General features: G+C 47.4%; 1 protein-coding gene across 3 annotated transcripts in view; it reads right to left on the bottom strand.

The window, feature by feature from the left end:
• Positions 1 to 12,532, bottom strand: part of LOC137570549 (phospholipid scramblase 2-like) — a 154,966-nt gene that overhangs the window by 130,874 nt on the left and 11,560 nt on the right. Inside the window, exon 1 of one of the 3 annotated variants that reach the window (XM_068279244.1) lies at positions 10,781 to 10,843. The exons of the other annotated variants lie outside the window; for them this stretch is intronic. The gene's annotated coding sequence lies outside the window, so the exon portion shown is untranslated. Of the gene's footprint in view, positions 1 to 10,780; positions 10,844 to 12,532 lie in introns of those variants that run through there. 3 annotated transcript variants of the gene reach the window in all.

The raw sequence follows: 12,532 nt of genomic DNA, 5'->3' as shown, positions 1-12,532 counted from the left end.
GAGGAGCTACAGCCAGGCAAGTAACCGCGACTGTGTACAGATAGGCTAGTGTTTATTTAGGCCAATGACTTCATTTACCTAGCTCCGTATGAATGTATAGTGTCAGTCACTGCTGTATTGCCTTCCCAACACACATGGTTAAATGAGGGCCTCTCAGCAAGACAGCAAGACCTCATCTGTAAACGCTTAAGTGTACTATATGAATGTTATTTTCCTTAAGGAAAAAAATGCTGTTAACCCTAAAATGTCCCACCCTAAACCACACGTCACACTCGAGGCTGCACAGCAGAGGCTGTTTACCTGCACACCATTCTACAATCATTAGAAGAGATAAAGGTAGCCATCGTTCTGTAAGGCCTGGAACCCACTACACATCGCTATCGCTAGTATTTTGTAAGCAATTTCATGAGCGTTTTCTGGCGATTTGGATAGCGATTTTAAAAAGTAAGAGTTTTGCCAGCGATTGTGTAGCGATTAGCGTTTTTTAATTCTGATTAGTCCTTTCAATTAATTTTAATTTTTATACAGTGTGCAGTAATTTCAAAGCACTAGCAAATCGCTCTTTGTAGGTTTTGACGAGCGATTACGCCAGCGTTTATATACTTTACATTGCAGAAACGCTAAAAATGCTGCATGTCCTGCACTTGCAATCGCTCCAGTGGAATTTAGCCCATCCATTAACATTAGCTGAGCGTTTAGGGAAATTGCTAGCGTTTTGAATCGCTCCCTAAACGCTCACAAAATCATTCTAGTGGGTTCCAGTCCTCAACTGTAGATTGATTGTGCTCCCTGTATTGCTCCAGGAAATCCTATCACTGATGCAGCTGAATTATTTCCCTTGTCACATTTTTATTTATCTTGGTTTTGCAAAATGTATTCACAATACAAAAGTGAAGATCTTATTTATTTTTGCTCATGTATCCTGCATCCATTAGGCACTGCAGAATTGAATGTCCATGCTGTAGCTGAGTTTCTCTAAGTGTAACAGTGGTTTGGTATAAACCAAGATTTGTTGCAGACCTTTACTTAGAGTGACCAGATTTTTGTGGGTCCAACCTGGGACTGGGAGGGGGAGGGGCACGGGGAGGGGGGGCGGCGCGCTGCGCGCGCGGAGGCGAAAAGTTAGGGGTACTGAGGAGCGCACAGCGATGAAGACCGGGGGGGGGGGGGGATGGGCGTGGCCATGACATTGTATGGGCGGAGCTAATGTATTGATGTAACAGCGAGGCCTAAGAAAGCAGTGTTTACGCCATGATGTGGACAAACGAGACTTTGCATCATGGGTGTGCAGAAACTGTGTGATGCTAATAGTATACCGTAACTACAAAGCAGCAAACATAGCCATCTATGACCATTAAATAATAAATGCAGTAACAGTTACCCCGGACAGTAGAAAATAAATGCAATGGGCAACATGTCAGTATAAAATAAACGCAATGCGGGCAAACATGTCAGTACAAAATAAACTCAATGCGGGCAACATGTCAGTACAAAATAAACGCAATGCGGGAAAACATGTCAGTACAAAATAAACGCAATGCGGGCAACATGTCAGTACAAAATAAAAATGCAATGCGGGCAAACATGTCAGTACAAAATAAACGCAATGCGGGCAAACATTTCACCAGAAAATTAATGCAATGTGGGCAAACATTTCATCAGAAAATTACTGCAATGCGGGCAAACATTTCCCCAGAAAAGAAACACAATGGGAGCAAACATTTCACCAGAAAATAAACGCAATGCGGGCAAACATTTCCCCAGAAAATAAATGCAATGCGGGCAAACATTTCCCCAGAAAATAAACGCAATGCGGGCAAACATTTCACTAGAAAGTAAACGCAATGCGGGCAAACATTTCACCAGAAAAGAAACGCAATGCGGGCAAACATTTCCCCAGAAAAGAAACGCAATGTGGGCAAACATTTTCCCAGAAAAGAAACGCAATGCGGGCAAACATTTCACTAGAAAGTAAACGCAATGCGGGCAAACATTTCACCAGAAAATAAACGTAATGCGGGCAAACATTTCCCCAGAAAGTAAACGCAATGCGGGCAAACATTTCACCAGAAAAGAAACACAATGCGGGCAAACATTCACCAGAAAAGAAACGCAATGCGGGCAAACATTTCACCGGAAAAGAAACGCAACGTGGGCAAACATTTCACCAGAAAAGAAACGCAATGCGGGCAAACATTTCACCAGAAAAGAAACGCAATGCGGGCAAACATTTCACCAGAAAAGAATCGTAATGCGGGCAAACATTCACCAGAAAAGAAACGCAACGCGGGCAAACATTTCACCAGAAAAGAAATGCAATGCGGGCAAACATTTCACCGGAAAAGAAACGCAACGCGGGCAAACATTTCACCAGAAAAGAAACGCAATGCGGGCAAACATTTCACCTGGAAAAGAAAGCATTTACTCACCTGGCAGAAGTCTCCGGCCTCTGGCGCGCTGCTCCTGGGACCACCTTCCTCCTCCTGCAGAGTTCCGCGCTGACAGGGCTACGGCAAGATGGCGCCCGAAGTCCTGTACTGGAGACACAAATAGTCTCCAGTACAGGGCTTCAGCAGCTATCTTGCCGTAGCCCTGCTCGCCTGCTGGTGTCGTAACAGACACCGGAAGAAGGAGGCTGGAGCGGGGCTGCGGGCAATGAACTGGCACGCGTCTATAGACGCCGCTGCCAGTTCATGAGGTTAGAGTGACCAGAGTCCCGAGGCCGGGACGTCCCGCTGCTGAAAGCGGGACGTTTCCCGGGACCTCATGCAGCCTGGGACAGCGGACCCCGAATCCGGGACGCGTCCCGGGAAGTCCGGGACGTCTGGTCACTCTACTTTACTTCCACCCTTTTATGGTGTTCCCTGGTGTCTAGTGGTGCCCCTTCCTCCACCAGTATTCTAGTCTAGTAGACTAGTGGCTCCCCCCCATCCCCTAATAGCAGAATAGCGGCAGCAGAATTTGTTCGAGAACTGTTATCAGAGACAGGGCCAGATAACACTGCACTGGGTCTCCCGACCATATTTCCTTCCACTCCACTTGGCTGCTGAAGAAACAAATCAAATAGGAGGCCTAGTGACCCGGTGCAGTGCTGTCTGTCCCTGTATTAGGTGTTCCTGAACCACCGATGCTGCTACTGCTCTATTAGGGGACCCATGGAGGGAGGGGGATGAGAACGAGGGAGCCACCTGGGAACATTGTATGGAGGTGGGAGAGGGCCACTAGACTACCAGAAAAGCAATAAGGGAATGCCCTAGGTTTATACTCAAGCCAAACAATTTTCTGATGTCTCAGTTTACATTTGGCAAAAACCAAAGTATTTGGCACCATATTTTACCTGTATCAGAAGTTAAGACTTTGTCCAAGCACATGCATTTATTTAGATTAGAAAAAAAAAAAAAAGTGTATGGACATAGCCCTTACCTATGGTTTCACAAAGACCATGATAAATCCATGATTTGCATCACCAATCTAGATCCCCCTGCAATCTGCACTACATTAGGATAGAGACACTATTTTGTTTTCTTAGATCCATGCATTTACAACCAAGCAGCAGCCGCCTGCCAGACATTACATGCGATTTCCCAGCATGCAGCAACCATTCAGTGTCAACCGCTGCCACAAGTGTGATTACAAACGGCCATTCTCTTGCATTGCACAGCAACTGGGTGGTGCTTGTTCCTCAGTGCTCGAGCCATGCTTAGATCTCTTTCAGACAGGAGGCTGAATGACACATTTCCCAGCTGTTCAGCATCCCCTTCCATAGGCAAATGCAGGGGGGGATTACAGATGCCCAGAATCTCCCCTCAGACTAGGGCCGGTGCAGTGTCTGGGGACAGGCACAGGTTGAGACACCAGAATATCTGCAGGCATCCTGCAGCTCACAGCACCGCCCCCTTTATTTCCCTGCTACAGTTGACTTTGGATGGAGCAGCAGCCTGTGTACAGAGCATGGAGCAGCAGTGTGTGTACAGAGCATGGAGCAGCTCTGGGGAAGTTAACAGAGTCAGGTATGAGCACAGCCCTGTGCCTTGCTGTGTGAATGCTTCACTTTCCCCTTCTTTAGCAATGTCGGCTGTCCTCATTATTATCTGTATCCAAACTTCTCCTGATCTATCCCATTGTTGGTCCGTCGGTCGGTCAGACGGGAAATTGCATTATGTGTACCCAGCATGATATCCTACCATATTACTATACTGTATTGTATTGTGCGGGGCTAAGGGAGACCTTCAGGAATCTCCCCCCCCCCCCCCTTAAAAATCCTGGGTTTGCACCGCCTTCTGCCACCCACCAATGCAATTTGAGTGCATGGAGCCAGATATGTAAAGAATACTACACTGGGCACATTGAACGAGGGGGGGGGGGGGGGGGCGTTCAGCGTTGGGCCGGGTGATGTGGCTTCACAAGGCCAATTCCAGATAGATTTCAGTATGTGGTGTATGGGCAGCTGACAGAACTCTTTCCAATCAGATTTGATTGGAGAGAGATTTGTCTCTTGGTCCAATCTGCTTACCATCGCTAGATGCATGGCTACCTAACCACAGGTACGTATAGTCCTATTTCTACTAATAATTGAGGTTTTCTGCTGTAAAAGTGCTTTCTTCTATGCAAATAAGACAGTCAAATTCAGCCCAGGCTCTAAAAAGTAAACACAGTAGAGGCAAAAATACCCATTTGGCTGTGCAAACACTACTGACAACAAGACAGGACTGTCAAGTTCAAACAGCAGTTTGTGTTTTGCAGCAGAATGGTACAAATTTTACATCTCACTGACGTAAAATACATTCCTTAGGCCGGACGCACACTTAATTTTGCAACTTAAAACCAAGAAATTCTTGACTGATTTAGAGGAAAGCGATTTTGGGCCCTTGCTTTTCCTCCATAAAAAAAAATACAATAAAAACACTCCAAAAACCGTCCCGGAATTGTGCAGGAAATGTTAATGGGATTTCAGCAATTATTGACTTTAATATGCCTAGCACTTTTGAAATCACCAGCGATTGCAAAATGCAGCTTAAAGGGATACTGTAGGGGGGGTCAGTGGAAAATGAGTTGAACTTACCCGGGGCTTCTAACGGTCCCCCGCAGACATCCTGTGTTGGCACAGCTCATTTTCCCCCGACCCCCCTACAGTATCCCTTTAAGGGCTGAATCACACTACGGGCTGGTTCACATTGGGGTGATTCTTCAGAGCTTTGCTGATCGCCGGCGATCAGCAAAGCTCTGCTACAATGTATCCCTATGGATACATTCACACTGCAGCGGTTTGCATGCAGCGTTTTGGGAACGATTGCTCTGTGATTCTCATTCTATTGAAAAGGAATCACAAGTGCGAAGTCGAACACGATTGCGGGCAAAGTGCCGAGTGTGAATCGGCCCTACGAGAGCTTTTTAAATGCCAGAGATTTTAAAAGCTCTTGCTAATGCAATGCTATGGGGGATTTTTACAAAATCACATCACTCCAGTGTGAACTCACCCATAGATAACATTAGCAAGAGCTTTTAAAATCCCAAAGGGCTTACAAAAGCTCTTGTAATGTCAACGAGCCCTAAAGCTGGCCATACACTGGCTTGATTTGCGCCCGTTTCGACAGCAGATTCGATCACTGGGATCGAATCTGCTGCCAATAGTTCGCGCTAAACGCACCCGCCGATCCGATTTCCTCCCGAAATCGGATCGGTCCGTCGATCGCGCCGTGCGGGAAATTACCGATCGCCCGCAGGTAGGGAGCGCGTCATTAGCGGCGGCCGATCCGATCAAGTATACATTACCTGACGCTGGCTCCCGGGTATCTTCTCCGCCCTGCACTGCTCTGTTCCTGCTTCCATCCCAGCGTACATCAACTTCCTGTCTCTCTCCAGTGACCAGGAAGTTCATATAGAGGGCGCTGGGATGCGGTGCAGGATGCTTGGATGCGTGCAGCGCGGAGAAGAGGACCCGGCCGGAACCAGCTTCAGGTAATGTATACAGGGGGGGGGGGGGGGGGGCGGGGGGGGGGGGCAGGCGGCAGGAGCAGCTCAACAGATTGTGATCAATTTCAGCCTGAAACAGATTCACAATCTGTTTGCAGTAAAGGAAGCCATACGATCCCTCTCTGATCAGATTCGATCAGATAGGGATCTGTCAGTTGGTCGATCTAATGGCAAATCGACCAGTGTATGGCTACCTTTATGCTGGGCATACACTGTTCGTTTTTGAGCCATTAAGATGACTTCATTGATAATTTCCGACACGTCCAATCTCCCGTTCGATCGTTTTGCTGCTCGATTCCAGATTACAGTGAATGGAAAAAGATAAGAAAAAGGAACGGAAGATAGGAGAATTGACTGTGGAATCGAGCGGCGAAACGATTGAACGGGAGAATCCAGCAGCAAAAATGAGTCGTGTATGCCCAGCATAAGAGCTGTACTGGGCCATAACTCTTAGAATGTTCTTGGAGTCTCTTATTTTTAGTGTGCCAATAGGTCTCCTTCGGATGGCCATCAAAATGGGGAGTTGCCATTGATTTGCCCAGATGCCAGGAGTGAGCGCTTCTGGTTGCTCTATAAAACGCAAATGGGAGCGTTTGTAACCACATACGTGTCAGCAGTGGACACATGGCGTACGTACAAAAAGGGCGCCTGGACAAAAAGGGCGCGGGGTGTAAACGCTAATTAACAATTAATCTTGAATAGCGTTTATAAAAATAGTGTGCTATATTTCGTTTACAAATAATGTTTAACAAATTTAAAAATCATTAAATAATGTTTATGAAATCGGCAATTGTGAAAACTTTAATCTTCCCTATTTCAAAAGTGAAACTTATAATTACGTTTATTAAAATAACGATAAAATATGATTAATTGTTATAATTGTATATTATTGTGAATAACCTTCATTTATGGTTTGTTCTTATAATAAAATCAGAAAATATTCTTTATAACGATGATATAAATATAACTACGTTCGTAATAAGTGTTGTAAAACATTAGTAAATATTACTAAAATTGTAGTAAAACTATACCTAAGCCTACTCTCACACAGAACCCTCCCTGTACCTATCCCTAACCCCTAGACCCCCCTGGTGGTGCCTAAACCTAAGACCCCCCTGGTGGTGCCTAAACCTAAGACCCCCCTGGTGGTGCTTAAAACTAACCACCCCAAAGCCCTCCCTGTACCTATCCCTAACCCCTAGACCCCCTGGTGGTGCCTAAACCTAACACCCCCCTGGGGGTGCCTAAACCTAAGACCCCCCTGGTGGTGCCTAAACCTAAGACCCCCCTGGTGGTGCCTAAACCTAAGACCCCCCTGGTGGTGCCTAAACCTAAGGCCCCGTTCACACTTGCGGTTTTGTCAAAACCGCACCGGATGTCCGGACCGCACCGGAGCCGGACCGGACCTGATCCGTACGGTTCCTATCCGGATCCGGTCCGGATCCGGTCCGTTTGCATCCGGTTTCCGTGCGGTGTGAACACGGTTGCGGTCCGGATCCGGTTTCTTAAGGAGATACCATCCTGTAAATACCTGGGGTCTGGGAGGTCAGCAGAAGGGTCTGGGGTCATTGTTGGAGACAGGTGGACGTGTGGAGACCATCCGTGGATACAGAGACTGCAGTTGGGACCATGGATCCAGGCATTTTTTACTCGTAAACCTGGGAATTCTCTCCTTCCTGTTGTTCGCCTCCTCGTTATCAGACATCAGACATGTTGCTGCCAAAACGAGCTCCAGCATGAAATCGCTGCTGCCCCACTCTTTGAACGCTGGGCCCATGTGGTCCCCATTCAAAATGCATAGGAAGTGGGGTAGAACGTCCGGTTTTTGTAGCCAGTGTGTTGTGCGCTCTCCGGCTCTCATTGCTTTGTATTGGCCGGATGGTGCAGTCCGGCTCCGCTCCGGATACGGCTGCCGGAGGAGCCGGACCAAAAAATAGCGCACGTTGGAACGGACGCCGGAGTCCGGATCCGGTCCGGATCCGGTCCGGCAGAACGGACGCATGTGAACGGACGCATAGGCTTTCATTGCTATTGCCGTGCGTCCGTTCCGTCCGTTCTGCAAGCGGTCCGGCTCCGGCACGGCGATTCCGGACGGCCACCGCTAATGTGAACCGGGCCTTAGACCCCCCTGGTGGTGCCTAAACCTAAGACCCCCCTGGTGGTGCATAACCCTAACCACCCCTCTTAGGCATCGCTTTATTATGTGGATAATAATGTTTTACAAATTGTGACTCCAAAAAATATATTCCAATTTACATTACGTACTGATCGCTTTATTTTGTGAATAATGTTTTAAAAACAGTAAGGGATAAAAATTTAAATAATGTTTTAATTATTTAAATAAGATAAATATGTTTAGTATTTTCATAAACGTTATTCGGCACGGGTGCATTTTATAAACGTAAATCACCACAAGCTCAGTTATAAATCATTAAACATCTCCGGGCGCCGTTTGTAAACTTTATTTAGCTCCGGGCACCGTTTGTAAACTTTATTTAGCTCCGGCGCCCTTTTTTCCTGCTCGGCGCCCATTAAACGTTATTTATTATGGGAGTGAATGGCGGCGCCCTTTTTGTCCACTAGCTGCCTGCGCCCTTTTTTCCCAGCTCCGGACACATGGTTCAGTTACAAGTCAAAATAAAACACGACAAGTCATGTAGCAACACGTGTATAATGTGAATTTCTTGCACCCCCATTGACTAATGCAAAAAAATAATAAAATGCAGCAGACACAACATTTGCAGTGAAATCAAATTGCTTTAGTGGAAAAGGAGACCACAATTTCCATTACTGTATATATTTGTGTATAAGGCGACCCGCGTTTAACCTGAGGTACATTTTCCTTTAGAAATTAGGAAAAAATTGACTCGTGGATAAGCCGAGGGTAGAAAATGCAGCAGCTGAGTTTCATAGTTACATAGTTATTTTGGTTGAAAAAAGACATACGTCCATCAAGTTCAACCAGTACAAAGTACTACTCCAGCCTGTTCCCTCACATATCCCTGTTGATCCAGAGGAAGGCGAAAAAACCCTTGCAAGGCATGGTCCAATTAGCCCCAAAAGGGAAAAATTCCTTCCCGACTCCAGATAGCAATCAGATAAAATCCCTGGATCAACATCATTAGGCATTACCTAGTAATTGTAGCCATGGATGTCTTTCAACGCAAGGAAAGCATCTAAGCCCCCTTTAAATGCAGGTATAGAGTTTGCCATAACGACTTCCTGTGGCAATGCATTCCACATCTTAATCACTCTTACTGCAAAGAACCCTTTCCTAAATAAATGGCTAAACCGTTTTTCCTCCATGCGCAGATTATGTCCTCTAGTCCAGTGTTTCTCAACTTTTTTAAGCCGAGTACCCCTTACTGCTACTCCATCTCTGCAAAGTACCCCTGCTGAGTGTGTGCGCACACTCGCGCACCGAGACGCTTGGGAGAATGAGGGTGCTGGATGGAGAGAGGCAGATGAGGGTGCTGTGCGGGGAGAAACTGGTGAGGGTGCTTGCAGAGGCTAAAGGGTGGTGAGGGACAGGTGACTGTGTTGGCTGAGACTGGCAGAGGTCGAAAGGAGGATGCTGCTGGCTGAGGCTGGCAGAGGGTGAAGGGTGGGAGAGACAGGTGAGGATGCTGCTGGCTGAGGCTGGCAGAGGTTAAAGGGTGGGAGAGACAGGTGAGGATGCTGCTGGCTGAGGCTGGCAGAGGGTGATGGGTGGTGAGGGACAGGTGAGAATGCTGGCTGAGGGTGAAAGGTTGGAGAGACAGGTGAGGGTGCTGCTGGCTGAGGCTGGCAGTGGGTGAAGGTTGGGAGAGACAGGTGAGGATGCTGCTGGCAGAGGGTGATGGGTGGTGAGGGACTGGTGAGAATGCTGGCTGAGGCTGGCAGAGGGTGAAAGGTGGTAGAGACAGGTGAGGATGCTGTTGGCAGAGGGTGAAGGGTGGGAGAGACAGGTGAGGATGCTGCTGGCTGAGGCTGGCAGAGGGTGAAGGGTGGGAGAGACAGGTAAGGATGCTGCTGGAAGAGGGTGATGGGTGGTGAGGGACAGGTGAGACTGCTGGCTGAGGCTGGCAGAGGGTGAAAGGTTGGAGAGACAGGTGAGGGTGCTGCTGGCTGAGGCTGGCAGTGGGTGATGGGTGGTGAGAGACATGTGAGGGCGCTGCTGGCTGAGGGCGATGGGTGGTGAGGGACAGGTGAGAATGCTGGCTGAGGCTGGCAGAGGGTGAAAGGTGGGAGAGACAGGTGAGGGTGCTGCTAGCTGAGGCTGGCAGAGGGTGAAGGGTGGGAGAGACAGGTGAGGATGCTGCTGGCTGAGGCTGGCAGAGGGTGAAGGGTGGGAGAGACAGGTAAGGATGCTGCTGGCAGAGGGTGATGGGTGGTGAGGGACAGGTGAGAATGCTGGCTGAGGCTGGCAGAGGGTTAAAGGTAGGAGAGACAGTGGAGGGTGCTGCTGGCGGAGGCTGGCAGAGGGTGAAGGGTGGGAGAGAGGTGAGGATGCTGCTGGCTGAGGCTGGCAGAGGGTGAAGGGTGGGAGAGACAGGTAAGGATGCTGTGCAGTGCAGTGGGTGATAGGTGGTGAGTTAGAGGTGATGGTGCTGGCTGAGGCTGGCAGAAGATCTATAAGTGTATGTTAAAAAGATACACATCACACACAGGCAATTTACCAATTTACACTCAACCACCCCCATAGATTTACACACACACACACACACACACACACACACACACACACACACACACACCATAGATTTACACACAAAACCACCCCCATAGATTTACACACAAAACCACCCCCATAGACACACACACCCACCCTCCTCTGTCTGTCTCCCGTGTTGCTTGCAGCACGTGGTGATGTGTGCGTCTCTCCTCTTCTTCTCCTCCTCACATTCTTGGGGGAGGAGTTCTGGATGTGTTCACTTCGCTCATGGAGAGGGGTGCTGCAGTAGTTCCTCTCTCCTCTGAGAACACTGCCGTTATCTATTATCAGCTTAGCTTAGCAGTAGGCATTGGCAAGAAGCTGCGGGGGAGCTATAAATAGCAGCACTGAGCAGGAGTGAAGTATACATTGATCCTAGTAGATGTAGTTTTTCAGCTATGTGATTTTTGCATCCCTTGCTGGTAAAAGTGGTGCGGAACACACTATTTGCTCTCGGGTAACTTCACTGTGCGTACCCCCGGCAGTGGTCTCGCGTACCCCCTGGGGTTCGCGTACCACGTGTTGAGAAACCCTGCTCTAGTCCTTTGAGAAGGCCTAGGGACAAAAAGCTCATCTGCCAAGCTATTATATTGCCCTCTGATGTATTTATACATGTTAATTAGATCTCCTCTAAGGCGTCTTTTCTCTAGACTAAATAAACCCAGTTTATCTAACCTTTCATCCCACGTATCAATTTTGTTGCTCGTCTCTGCACCTGCTCTAAAACTGCAATATCTTTATTGTAATGTGGTGCCCAGAACTGAATTCCATATTCCAGATGTGGCCTTACTAGAGAGTTAAACAGGGGCAATATTATGCTAGCATCTCGAGTTTTTATTTCCCTTTTAATGCATCCCAAAATTTTGTTAGCTTTAGCTGCAGCGGCTTGGCATTGAGTACAATTATTTAACTTGTTGTCGATGAGTACTCCTAAGTCCTTCTCCAAGTTTGATGTCCCCAACTGTATCCCATTTATTTTGTATGGTGCTAGACCATTGGTACGACCAAAATGCATGACTTTACATTTTTCAACATTAAATTTCATCTGCCATTTATGTGCCCATATAGCCATCCAATAATTTGATTAATTATTTAATTTCAATAATTAAAGTGAGGGCTGGAACCCACTAGAGCAATTTGAGCGATTCAAGACGCTAGCGATTTCCCTAAACGCTCAGCTAATGTTAATGAAAGGGCCAAATTCCACTGTAGTGATTGCGATTAGCAAAATCGCAAACGCAGAACATGCAACATTTTTGAGCTTTAGCGTTTCTGAAATGTAAAGTATATAAAAGTTGGAATAAATCGCTCATGAATTGCTATCCAGAGCGATTTTGCTAGCGTTTTTAAATTACTGCACACTGTAAAAAAAAATTAAATTGAATGGACCAATCACAATTAAAAAATGTTAATCGCTACATAATCACTGGCAAAACGATTACACTTTTTAAAATCGCTACCAAAATCGCTTACAAAACGCTCATTAAAGAGACTCTGAAGTCTCTAAAAAAGTCTTTTTATTTCATAAATATGTTTAATATGTTATGCCTAAGTAAACCGCCGCATCCCCGCCGCTATAAACTATCTAAATCCCCCCAAACTCCCCCCTCCCTCTCCCCCGCAAAATCCACAACTTTTTTGGTCGTGGATTTTGCTGCCCTAAGCGCTTCCGTGTGAGGCAGGGCTATGAGCTGCAGCCCTGCCTCACACGCATCTGTCAGCGCGTATCTCCGCCTCTCCCCCGCCCCTCTCAGCGAAGGAAGACAGAGGGGCGGGGAAGAGGTGGCGATCCGCCGCTGACAGACGCGTGTGAGGCAGGGCTGCAGCTCATAGCCCTGCCTCACACGGAAGGGCTCCCCATAGTGT

Source organism: Hyperolius riggenbachi, chromosome 4, assembly GCF_040937935.1.
Source record: "Hyperolius riggenbachi isolate aHypRig1 chromosome 4, aHypRig1.pri, whole genome shotgun sequence".
NCBI lineage: Eukaryota > Metazoa > Chordata > Amphibia > Anura > Hyperoliidae > Hyperolius > Hyperolius riggenbachi.
Note: the sequence above shows the minus strand (reverse complement) of the source record. Positions and strands in the feature narration are given on the sequence as shown.